Genomic DNA, 13,548 nt, shown 5'->3' with positions numbered 1-13,548 from the left:
ACCAAGTCCCTCCTAATTAGATTCCATATTAAACGGGGCTGCTTAATTCCGGGAAAGATTTTCCAAGGCCTTAGGAAGGCTAACAAAGAAAAAGTCGGGAGTGTGCAAAAATTTTGTCTCTTTAATATCCCAAGGATATCCATCCTTTTAACTCTGGAATGATATCCTTCAATCCCAGGGGCAGGCAACTTGGCTTCATCCACAAGGATTCCTGAGGATCCAGACAGTCGGGATACATCCCTATTTCTGGCATTTTCACTCCCTGTTTTAACGCTCCTTCCTGCTCTGTAATTATCCAATGTGTCAATGAAGGGAAGGAACTGCTGGAATAAAATAAAACCCTGGAAAATCCCAATGGGAATAAAGCCTCATTATTAGGAATGGAGCACCAGCAGTTATCCCAATGGGAACAACAACTTCCTGGGACAGCATTCCTAATGCTCCCTGGGGACAACGCCGGCATGAGGTGGGGATCCTGGGATGGTGGGATGGGATCACAGTGGGAATGGGCAAAACCCTCTTGGAAGAACCCAGCAGCCTCTGGAAAAGCTCCGGAGCAAAATCAACAGAGGGCATCTGCCGGCTGTTTGCCGTGGGCCACGTGATGCCCATTCCCGGCTTTCCAGCAGCACGTTTTGCTGGATAAACAAGATGCGCAGGCATCTGGAATGACGGCCGGAGGAGCCGGCTGGCTGCGGAAAACCGGGAGTTAACGGATTCATCCCCAGCTCCCACGGCACAGGGAGAAGGATGGGAGCGGAGGGAGATGCCCAGATCAAGAAAGAAAGGAAAGAAAGTCTCCCTCACATCCCAGGAAAATCCTGCCGTGGATATTTTCTCCCAGCGGGCAGGGGAATTTTCACCTGACTGAAATATCCAGGGTTTGGGTTCATCCCGGGAATTATTTTTTATGTTTAATGATCAGTTGCTGAAAACCGAAATGTCCTTGGGTTCCCAAGAAGAAAACAAACAGGAAGAAAATGGAATCTGGAGCCTCCTCCCAAAACCCTGGGCTTTAATAGCTCCCTGTTATTTCCTAACAAAACCCCTGCGCTGCTGGAGAGCTTCCAGCCTGGCTGAGGTGCTTCCATTCCCACTGGGAATTTGCTGCTCAGGGCAGGGGGATGAGTGACCCCAAGGTCGGTCCAGCACATCATATAAGGAGCAGAATTAAGGGACCCAACTCCCAAATTCCTTACACATCCCACAAAAGCAGAGATGTGCCCAGTTCCACCAGTCCCAGCCATTCGGAATTGACGGGATTTGGAATGGGTGCCGGAGCAGGGAGACAGGAGCGTGTCCCAGCTTTCTCAGCACTCCGGGAGGCTGCTTTTCCAAGGAGATCCATCGGAGACAGCCTCTCCGAGGATTCTGACGGACATTTATAGCCCTGTGAGTCATTCCCGGCCTTGTTTAAACCAGTTAGACCTGGCCAAGACCTTGAAAATAGCTCCATTTATCCCGAGCGGCTCCATTCCCGCGTTCCGGGTATAAATAGCCGGCGGAGCTGCTCCGAGCTCGGCAATGCAGGCACCGCTCATTCCATGTCACCCTCCATGTCCCCTCCTGGCAGTCCGCTGCCAGGGCACCCCGTTTTCCTGGGAATGAGGTGTCCCTGGCAAGAGCCCGCAGCAAAACAGCCGGAGTGGAGATTTCTGCTTCCAAAAAAACCACGGGAGCTTGGGATCGGGCCCTGTCTGGGAGTCTGCGGTTCCGTGACCACTAATAGCAGGCCAGGATCACCCCATAAATCTGTTCGGGGTCGGCACAATCCCGGGTCTGTGCCTCGGGATGAGGCACCGGCGGCGCCGCGGTGACAGCAGGACACTCGGATCCCCCCGCCCTCCGCCCGGCCACGGAGGATCACGGTGGGAATTTCGGAGCCACCCCATCCCAGCACCGCCCTGCAGGTCGCTGCCACCTGCAAGGATGTTTTCATTCAGTTCCACTCTTTTCCAGGGGCAAAAAATATTCCATTTCAACTCAGGCTTTAAAATCCAGGGAAGCTTTGAGGGTGGGATCAGCTTAATTTTGCCAGGCAAATGGAAATCCTTTGTTTCCACCAAAAAAAATGATTTTCAGTTTGAGAAGGAGCCTTTGACACCTGCTCCTAGCCCTGGTAAAGGCAGAAAACAGGGAATTTCAGGCTGCCTGTCCTGAGTGGGATGGTTGTGGCTCCCACGGCCACAATCCAGAATATTTCCAAGACTTCTTCCCCTTCAAAAGATTTTCCCCCTAGATACAGTGATTCTCTCCCAGTAAAATTCAGAATTCCTGTGTCCTTGGGACCCCGTCCCCTGTGCTGGGGGCCCATGGCAGACAGATGAATCCAGAGGCTTTGGATGCTCCAGTGGGTTTGGACTACTAAATCCAGGGATTTTGGCCTTCAAAATCTAGTGGTGTTGGTTACTAAATCCAGTGCCTTTGGATTGGTAAATCCAATGTCTTTGGTTTCTGAATCCATTGCCTTCAGGCAACAAAATCCAGTGTTTTGGACTACAAAATCCAGTGCCTTTGGATTGGTGAATCCATTGCCTTTGGCTTGCTAAACCCGGTGCTTTTGGACTGCTAAATCCAATGCTTTTGAGCCTGCTAATTGCAGTGATTTTGGACTGTTTAATCCACTGGATCTGGCCTGCTTAATCCCATGCCTTTGGGCTCCTAAATCAAATTATTTGGTCTACTAAATCCAGTGATTTGGGCCTATTAAATCCAGTGCCTTTGGCTACCAAATCCAGCATTTCTGGGGCTACCAGATCCAATGCTTTTGGCCTGCTAAACCCACTGTTTTTAGCCTGTCAAATCCAGTGCTTTTGGCCTCTTAAATCCAGTGTCTTTGGGGCTACTGGATCCAGTGGTTTTGGCCTGCTAAATCCAGTGCTTTTGGCTTCTTAAATCCAATGTTTTTAGGGCTACTGGATCCAGTGCTTTTGGCCTGCTAAATCCAGTGCTTTTGGCCTGCTAAATCCAATGTTTTTGGGGCTACTGAATGCAGTGGTTTTGGCCTGCTAAATCCAGTGCTTTTGGCCTCTTAAATCCAGTGTCTTTGGGGCTACTGAATGCAGTGGTTTGGGCCTGCTAAATCTAGTGCTTTTGGCATCTTAAATCCAACATTTTTGGGGCTACTGGGCCGCTAAATCCAGTGCATTTCCAGGGGAGAGCTGTTCTGCAGAGGGATGGAAAAGCTCTGTGATGGCGGCAGCTCTGGCTCTCTCCAAACATTTCTCCCCCCTCACTCTGATTTTTTTTTCCCCTCAGAGGAAACAGTGCCCAAATCAACACCCGCCCCAGGAACGGTTTTCCGCGGATCGGACGGCACTTTCTGTCGGAAAAACTTCCAATCAGCTGCATTCCCGAGCTGGGCTTATTTTTCACAGTTTTCTGAGTGCGTTTTGTTTTGGTGCCAGAGTAAAGAGCTGCAGGGACGGACTCCAGCCCAACCTGCAGCAGCAGCAGCAGCAGCAGCAGCATCCTCGCTGGGTTTTGGGAAGGAGAGTGGGCTCTGACCTACATTCTCCACTTGGAAAAAGACAGGTTATCTCTTAACATCCCAAAGTGCTTCTCTCGGGATGTGAAGCTGTGATTTGGAGGCCGAAGGAAAACCGCCCTCTCCCCCAAAAGCAGCCTCCGGCTGTTTTGCAGCTCCGGCTGTTTTGCAGCTTCCCAATCCCTTTTCCAGAGGGTGGAACAGCCTTAACCAGAGCTTTTTAAAGCTCTCCCACCTTTGCCTCCTCTCTTCCTCCGGCTCGGTGTCCCGGCGGCGGCAGAACAAGACGGCTACAGAGCCCGCTGGAGCTGGTGGCGCGGAATACACTGGGAGGCCTTTTTTTTCCTTGGAAAATATTTCCCTGCCGCAGGCTGCGGTGACAGCAAACATTCCTGCCGGGGCTGGCGCGGGGAGGCATCACCCTGCGGGATGGCTGGGGCTCCCGGGGCGGCTCCAGCCCTTCCCTTCCCAGGGTGCCATCCCGCTGCCGCTCCCCAGGGATCCGGGCACAAAGGCTTTTTATGCTCCGGGCACCGGGGGTTGTTTTTCCAAGGGAGAAAAGAGGAGCTGGCGTGGCCCCCCGGGAATATCCAGGGGAGCCCTGGCCGCTCCGTGTGCCCTCGGCTCACCGGGAAAAAGGGAGGATTGTTAAAAAATAAAACACCTCGGATCCGGAGCAGGGAAGTCAGGGCTGTGGTTGTGAATCAACAGAGCTGCTGCTATTTCCAGCTTTTTGGGAGCAGGGATAGAGCCCCCCCTCCCCTGCCCTCCCTGGGCCAGGTGTGCACCGAGGGATTTCGGGAGCTGCCGGAATGGTGGCATGTGGCACACACGTGGATTTGGTCCTTCCCTGAGCTTCCACGGGCAATTCCGGTCCTATGGGAGAAAAGTCATGGGGCAGGACACCCTGGAATATCCATAAGCTTTTAATTGTATTTTTGTCATGGATCGTGGAATTCCAGAATGGTTTGGGTTGGAAGGGAGATTAAAGCTCCATTCCATTCCATCCTGCCATGGGCAGGGACACCTTCCACTGTCCCAGGGTGCTCCAACCTGGCCTTGGACATTTCCAGGGATAGGGCAGCCACAGGTCCTCTGGGAAAACCGTTCCAGGGCCTCATCACCCTCCCAGGGAAGGATTTTTCCCTCATATCCAACCCGAATCCACCCTCCTCCAGCTTTTCCCCTTGTCCTCTCACTCCATGCCCAAAGTCCCAAATGACCATGGAAAGGAGATATCCCGAAATCCCAGGAACTCTGCTGGTACCAATACAAGGGACTCAGCTGGACCACAGCAGGAGCTCCTGGTTTTCCTTCTCTTTCACGGCAAGGAAAAGCCATTCCCTGGGGCCATGCAATGATTCCAGTCCCACCCAGCCCTCATCCCACCGGGAAGCACCGAGGGCTGAGGGCTCTGCTTATCTGCAGGAGCAGCCTCCCTGTCTCCATTCCCAACATTTCCAGCCCCATATTTCAGCTGATTCAATCTCAGCCGAGGAGACAGCGCTTCCCGAGGTCTCCCACCAGGGATGAAATCCACTCTGGAGAGGACACAGCTCATCAGTCCCGGCTCCACTTGGGAATGGCGGGGCTGCTCCTTATCTCCAGAGATAGCAGCTGAGAGTGACCTCATCCACCGGGATTCACCTGATGGAGCACTCGGATTCTGGTTTATATTTTGGCGTTTATCCCAGCTTTCACTGGGACGCTGCAGGCATATCCCAACTTTCAGGGTGAGGGTGCCAGAGCATCCCAATTTCCACAGTGAGCATCCCAATTTCCGCAGCCAGCATCCCAATTCTCACGGCGAGCCTCCCAATTTCCACACTGAGCATCCCAACTTTCACTGGAGCACACAACTTTCACTCCCGCCCCTTTTCCCCCTCCACTTCCATCACAAAAGACCCCCTAACAGGACAACATTCCCAATCCACAGGCACCACCCCTGGCCCCTGAGGCATCCCTGCATCCCGAACTTCCACTCCACTCTTTGCCCTTTTAGGCTCGGGGCGGGGGGTTTCCCACTGCTTTTCCCAGCTGGCTGGGAAGCCGGGATGCAGCCGTGCCCCCCTGAGTGCCAATCCCAATCCCTGCTCCCATTAACACCTCATCAGCTCCCGGGGATCCCGACAAACACAGCGCCGCTATCCAAGGAAATACCGCGGGCCTTGTGATGCAGGGCCCCCGGAGCGGGAAGAGGATGAGGAGCGGGATATTTCCTGGCCCTTGGATGCGCAGCTGCTCCCAAGGCCAGCACCTCGGTGGGCAAACAGCACCTGGGAGCGCGGGGAAGCCAGGATGTGGATTCAGGAAGCATCCCTGCATCCCGCTGCTCCATGGAGATGTTAATGGGCTCCCCATTATCCCGGCTTCCCGCTGCTCCCGCCGAGGGATGCTCCCGCTGCTGGATTAGGAGCAGCGCGGGGGGCTCGGCTGGCACCCGGCCGCCGGCCTTGGGAAGGGAGGGAAGGAGGGATCCAGGATTTATTCCCGCGGTCAGGAACAAGGCGCTGACAAACAGCCGCCGCTGGCACCTCCTTTGTTGGGAATGCTGCAAGGAGCATCCGGAGGCTGCGGCGGAGATAAAGCAGCCTGGCAGCTCCAGGGAGGTCAGGGCTGGGAATTCAGGGTGCTCATCCATCCCTGCCCACCGGGAATGGGACAAAATTCGGGAGGGAACATCCGTTGGAGCGGCGGGAATGGGGAAAGGTACCCCCAGCTCATCCCGCTGCTGCTGGATCCATCCCGAAGGATTCAATCCCTGCAAACTGCTCCCACTTTCCTGTGCCATCACCTGCAGGGTCTCCCAGAAAATTCTGATCCACAGGGATCCTCAGCTCCCACTTCTGGACACCCCAGAATCCCACCCTGTACCTGAAGGGATTTTCCAAGCATTTCTTAACAGGATTTGCCTGTGGAAAAGCTTTGGTGACCCAAAAAGGGGATTTTTGGCAAGGAAAGTCCATGCCAAGGGCATGAAGCATAGGACACGCTTCCCATGCCAAGCTCCAAAACATCCCTATGGAATTTTATACCTCACTGTGCCAGAGCCTGTTCTATTTGGAAAACATTGGGAAAGGGGAATCAAACCTCAGGCTGGCCAGAGTGGGATGCTCAGAGTCCCTCAGGATTTATCCCTGATGGAGCTTGGGATGGGAGCCAGTGGCATCATTCCCATAATTCCCTAGGGATGTGGGTATTGCTCTCTGGAAGGCAAAAAGTCTGGCTCATGCACAGGACTTATCCAGAGGGAGACGTGGAAGCTCCAAAGGGAAAATCAACCCATTTGGAAGCAAACTGGGAGCAATCCCAGTTATCTCCCAGTGGCTCTGGCTGAGTGATGAAATCAGGGATAATCCTGAGCTTGGGGCAGATAACACCTTCCCAATCCCTCAGAATCAGCTCCCGCTGCTGGATTCTCCATGCTGGAATTTCAACAAAACTCCCAGAGCTGCCTTGTCCAAGAGCAGCTGTTTTTTTTGGGAAGAGCCAGTTTGGGAGCTTTGGGGTATTCCATAAGGTGGCAGGGATGGGAACACTGCCAGGATCAGCCCCATCCCCTCCCTCCTCCCAGGAGGAATTTTGTCATTCCAAATGCTGACATCATCAGGGGCGGCTCCCAGGACAAGGCAAATCCCAAGGCACATCCCAAGGGTTTCCCTGCCATCCCATTCTACGCCAGTCTCCTCCTGCAGCGCCTCCACATGGGAAGAGCGGCTCTGCCTGTGGGCCGGAGACTCCGGGGCTGGAAAACCCACATTCCATCCATCCCAGATCCTTTGGGATTCCAAGTCATGGATGAGCACAGGCCAAACTCCATCTCAAGCTGGGCCCTTCCATAAGGATCATTTTTCAGGAGCTTCCCAGGTTTCAGTTTAAAATATCCAGAAACATTCCCCGACCACAGAATCTGATGTTTCAGGAACAAATGGATGTGAAGCGTCGTTTTCCAAGGAAAATCATGGAATCTCAGCAGAGTAAAGGCTGGAAACATCCAACCATTCCCTCACCGCTAAACCACATTCCCAAGTTTTAAATCCCTCGAGGAACTGGGATACCTGGGCAGCTCTGCCAGGGTTTTCCAACCTTTTCCATGAGGAATTTTTCCCTAAAATCCATGGAAAAGAAAAGGTTGCACCCCATCCCTCCCTTAGACGTGGCCACACCTCCAGCGCTCCCCCACTTCCCCCAGTTTTGCCTCCCAAGGATTTATGCCAGAAAAAGAGATTCATTCCCTTCCCAGCATTCCCATTATCCCAGAATTCCACGCACACCCCGGCAGGCGGGAGCTGCTGGCGGCCGTGTTTGACTGAAATAATTTTATTTGAACACAATTCCCTGTTTCAACATTTTTAAGGAGCAGGGGGTTATTTAAGATGGATTCAGTTTTAATCAGTTTAATGGGATTTTCTGGTTTTTCATGGAAGAGCTTCCAAATGGTCCTGATTAACTTTTCCGAATCAATACGCTTAAGGGCAAAGCATACAATTATCCCAGCAAATGAGCCCCTCCATGGATCCTGCCGGAACTCCGCCTTGGATCTGGCCCTGGATTCCCTTCCCCGACTTGTATTCCATGAGGAAAAGGGGCAGCACCCCATGGATCCCCTTCCCAGCTCATATTCCATGAGGAAAAGGCATGGCACCCCATGGATCCCTTCCCAACTCATATTCCATGAGGAAAAGGGGCAGCATCCCATGGATCCCTTCCCAACTCATATTCCATGAGGAAAAGGGGCAGCACCCCATGGATCCTCTTCCCCAGCTCATTCTCCATGAGGAAAAGGGAGGGTCAGCCCCAGTTCTCCTTCCCCAGCTCACATTCCCTAAGGAAAAGGGGCAGCACAGGTGAGGCTCAGAGCCCGGATGCCCTTCCCCATATTCCCTGAGGAAAAGGAGCACCACAAGCACTGGAACTGGAATTCCAGAGGAAAACATCTGGCTCTTGCCTTCCTTTTCCCATCCCAGTTTTTAATTCCAACACATGAAACACCCCAAAAATGCCCAAACTCCTGGAAAAGCTGGGTTGGGATCAGCACTGGTGCTGGCACTGGGATAACCTCAAACTATCCCACGGGATCCCATATTCCCATTATCCCAATCCAACCACAGATGTGGGATCACATCTGTCTCCCATCCACCCACAGGCCATGGATCACATCCTGCTTCCCATTTACTCCTGCAGGATCCAATATCCCCTGGCTTTTGGCAAGGTGCAACGTTTGACCAAACTTCCCGAGGTGAAGAATTCTTTGGGAAATGTCAGAGTTCCTGGAGGATTAAGTGGGAGCCGGAGCAAACAGGAATGACATTATTGTAATTCCTGCTGTGCCGGGTCATTTTCCTGCAATATCACGGTTCCCATCCCAAATCCCATTCCTTGCATCATCCTTCCCATTCCCTGCTTCAAGGTTTTTATTTGTTCATCCCATAGATGAAAGCAAAGAGGAGAAAAAGAGAAATTCCTTCCTTTTTCCTTCCTTTTTCCTTCCTTTTTCCTTCCTTTTTCCTTCCTTCTTCCTTCTTTTTTCCTTCTTTTTTCCTTCCTTTTTCCTTCCTTTCTCCTTCCCTTTTCCTTCCTTTTTCCTTCCCTTTTCCTTCCTTTCTTCCTTGTATTTGGGCAAATACAAACACCACTGAAATTCAAGGGTTTTTTTAATCTCATTTTAGGAAGGCATTCTCAAACTTCCCCAGCACATCCTGCACTGATATAAAAATCCATGGCAGCGATTCCCAGCCATGGGATACAAGGATCTGAACATGGAATTGATATATGGAAAAGTCAGGCCCCTTGGCAGAGCTGGGACCATCCAATCCCTAAAATCCAGCCCTTCCCACCGCTCCAGGAACAGGGAACAGCCCCTACCAGGAAGGAATGGATTTGCTGCTTATTCAGGAACTTCTGGCTTCTTCCAGGATATTCCCAGCTTCCCTTTGGGGTTTATCCCTCTCCTTGTCCCACCAGCTGCTCCAATCCCCAAAACCAGCAGCAAATCCACCTTTTCCTGTTTTTTTTCTGTGGGATCAACCAGCTCACAGAGGACTCCACAGGTTTGGGATCCATCCCTCACATTCCCTCTTCCCACCGGTATCAGGTTTGGGGCTTGCAGGAACCACATTCCGGGGAATCAAAAGCTTGGGAATTGCTGCCCTTCCTGAGCCTCTGGCAGAGGATGATCACAGGGACACAGGAGGAAAATGCTCCTGGGCTGAATTCCATGGGATATCCAACAGGAGAGCGCCTCCTGAGGGACACTGGGATCCTGGGAAGGGACTGGGAGCACCGGGACATTTCCTTGGGAATGCTGCTCCAGCCCAGTTTGCACCAGGGAATTCTTTCCCACCCTGCGGGTGCAGGGGCAGAGCCAAGCGGGAAAAGCCAGATTTAAGGGAAAATCTCTCCTGAAAAAGTGGGGAAACCATGGAATGAGACAATTAGGAGCTGCTGCCAGGAAAAGGAATCGATTTTCCATGTTTTCCAGTGGTTTTTCCAGCTGTTTGCAGATGGGTTTGAGGAGGCCTTGGTGCCAGAATTTGGGAAGCACAGTGGGGGTTTCCTCATGGGATGAGCAGCTAGGGTTCCTGGGAAAAGCCTCTCCTCCACTCAGGAGCGATCCAGGCTGTGGGAATGGCTGGAAAAGGGCAGAATCCATGGATTTGAGTGGGAAAGGAAATCAATGTCTGAATTAGAAGAAGGAGCAAGTTCCCAGTGAGGGCGTATCTAAGATTTCCAGGTATTCCAGCCCATCCCAATGTCCCCATCCCAACTCTGGGAGCACAGGAAGCTTCCTGGCTCCCTGATTTCCTCCCTCTGGAGCTGCTCCAGCTTTTCTATTTTTGGACTCCATTCAACCCCAGCCGGCTTTCCATAAAAATTCCTGGTGCCTCTGGCCTGGAAGCCAGGAAAACCTCCAGGAGCCCATAGGAAGCAGCAAAGCCTCCGGATCCAGCGCTCCAAAATTATTATGGAATGAGGGAGTGTGTGTGGGGGGGGGTGATGTCAGCCTGGATTTAGGGTGGATAATGCATCCCTCTGTCCCGGCTCCATCCTGCTCTTCCCAAAAATTCACCGCAACCACAGAGGGAGAAACTTGGGAATATTCAGGGATTTCATATGGAGCTGTCGCTGCTTTCCCTCTATTCTGTATTCCCAGTTCTTTCCCTTTCCATCAGTTTTGGGATACAGAGCTCCCAGCAAGGAGAGCTACAGCTACACCTTACACTCAGCCCAAATTCCCATGGAGTTTGCTTCCCAGTGCTCCTTTGGTGTTTCCAAGTTGGAAATCCAAGCTCATCCACTGCTGTTGAATCCAGAAGGATTCAGGCAAATTCCAGGTGCTGTTTCAATGTTAATCAGGATTTCTCATCCCTCCGAATCTGGGAGGAACTTTTCAAGCAGATTTATGGAAAAGAGCCAGTGGGAATTGCCTCACCATCCCCAAATTCCTTGGGAGCTGATGATCTTGAGATTGGGATGAGATTGGAGAGGAACAAGGATAATTCATGGGAAGAGCCACTGGAGCTTCCCTGCATTCCTTGGTCACAGCCCCGCCCCACGGGGGCCGGATCCACTCCTGGTTCCTCTCCACAATCCCGGGATCCCCGAGCTTTGGGACACCACCACGGTTGTCCCCCATCCCTGCATCCCAATCCCCCATCCCACTGGGAATTTTTTGGAGGAGCAGACACAGGAGCATTGAGCGGGGCCTGGAATGTGGCAGCGGCTGCCAGAGCCCAGGAGCTCCCGGGAAAAGCGCCAGGCCGGGAATAAGGAGCTGCAGTGTGGATCCCAGACTGGATAAACACACCCCAGCTCCCACCTGGCATCGGGAATCAGGCTCTGACCTCCGGCTCCACTTCCCGCCGGGATAACGCCACCTCCTCTCCCACCGGGAAAGGGAAACGGAGGCCTTTACACGTTTTCCAGGTTTTCCAGGGAGAAAACAGCAGGGAAACACCCCGAGGAGCTGCCATGGATCCATAGAAGTGACATCCAGGATCCAAACATCACCAAAATTCCAGGCTTCCCAAATTTTTGGGGGATATTCACTTTATAAATTCCCAAAGTGGATAAATCCTTTTTAATTTTTTTTCCCCTTATCATTCATCCTGGGATTCTCCCAAATTTTTTCTCCAATATATTAATGAACTACATAGGAATTTTTGGGAATTCCTTTACTTCCCAAAACAAATTCTGATTCTTTTTTTCCCCAGGAAGGAGCAGAAAGCTCCGAGTTAAGAGGGAAAAAAAAGCTTGGGAAGTTTCAAGGTTCTTTCCTGGGAGACAAGGACAGATTTTGGCCAAGAACCTGTTCCCAATCCAGGTTTTCCCACAATTCCCCCCAAAAAATTGGAGGTTAAGGAGGGGAAAAAAATATTCAAATTTGTTTTTTCTGGAATTTGGGAAGGATCCTGTTGGCACCGTTCTTGTCATTCCTGGGAATACCTTGGAGATTTTAATTTTAAAAGCTTTAAAAAATTACAAACATTTCCAAGCATCCCAAATCCCAGGATTTGGCGGCTCCCAGGAGAGGGCAGCAAATCTCCATGTGTCGGGCTTTCCTCGGGAAAATCGGGAAGGAGGGAGGAGGGGGGGAGGAGGCGGGGAAATTTGGGAGCAGCCCATGGAAGTGGGGCTGGAACATCGTGTCTTTCAGGATCCCTTCCGAATATTCTGGGATTGTGTGGAATTCGTTAATTCCGAATTGTTGGAGGCTCAGGGAAGATCCAAGGGGAGGAAAACGGATTCCATAGGGGATTTACCTGGAAAAGGGGAACGGGACCCTTTAAATGGGAATTTCTCCAGGAAAATTCCACCCCATTCAGGGGTTCATTAATTCCCAGAACCACAGGCTCCTCTCCACTTTTCCCACTTTTCCAAGTCTTTGGGACCCAGCCCCGGTGAGAGAGCGGGACAGGGATCCCTGGACAGGGATAATGGGAAAAAAAAAAGGAAAATTAACTGGATTCCAGGATAAGGAGAGCTGAACAATTCCCTTGGACATCAGGAAAAACACATTCCACTAAACCCCAGGATGGTTTCCCTGGAATTCCTTGACTTAGACGCTCCCTACGAACCCCGGATTTTAAAATCCCAGAACTGCTGATCCCAAGATCCACACATTCCTTGGGATGCACCGAGCAAATTCCGCTTTTCCCTTGCCACCAGAGCAGGCTCCAAGGTTGGGATCTGGGGCAGCTCCTGAGGGTGGGATTGAGGAGAATCCCAGGATTTTTAGGAGTTGGGCTCTTTGTCCCTTCCTACCGGGGATATCCCAGGATTTTATGGATGCTCCTGAAATGGGAAGAAAGCCGAGACTTCCTAATCAGGGCATCCTTATCCCACAGCGAGGCTCCAATCACCTGGAATTGTCCCCCTGGAGCCAAAGTTATTCCTGCTCCTCCCAGTCCAGATCTTTCCATGGAATTCTGGGACCACCTTGTGGCTCAAATCCATGGCGGAGTTTCCTCCTTTACAGTAAAGGAGCATTTAAAGGTTTCCTGTTGCTCCAGGAGGTGGAGGGGGCCCATGGAATCCGTGGCCGCTTCCATTGTTTAATTCCATGTTTTCCGGTCTCCTGCTGCAACGGGAACGCCCAGAGCTCCTGAGCTGGCACCCGGGAATTTCTGTGTCAGCACTGTGGGATCCCATTGCCCTTTATCCCACTGGAACACCCCATGGAATTGGGAGTGGAGATGGGATGCCGGCACTCCCTGGATCCTGGATATTCCCAGCAGGATCAGTGCCAGCTGCACCATTAACCACGGTCACAGATTTAAGCAGTAAGGAGAAAATCCACCTGTTTTCCCAGGATTTCCAGGCACATTCCCAGGAGTATCACATGGACGTTTATCCCTATTTCCATCCTGGCAGTAGGGCCCCAAAATGGGCTCATTCAGCCAGCTCCAAATTCCCAAAAATTCCCAGTGCTGTGATTTTGGGATGACTGAGGCAAGTTTGCTTCATCGCTTCCTGGCCAGGGTTGGGATAAATCAGATAAGGAGGAGCTGAGGGGGAAGGGAATGTTGGAAAAAAGGAGGATCTGGGGGAATTTCATTCCC

This window comes from Agelaius tricolor, unplaced genomic scaffold (assembly GCF_023055355.1).
Source record: "Agelaius tricolor isolate 1412-34295 unplaced genomic scaffold, bAgeTri1.0.p SCAF_1, whole genome shotgun sequence".
Lineage (NCBI taxonomy): Eukaryota > Metazoa > Chordata > Aves > Passeriformes > Icteridae > Agelaius > Agelaius tricolor.
The sequence above is the reverse complement of the archived record's forward strand: the minus strand, read 5'-3'. Positions refer to the sequence as shown.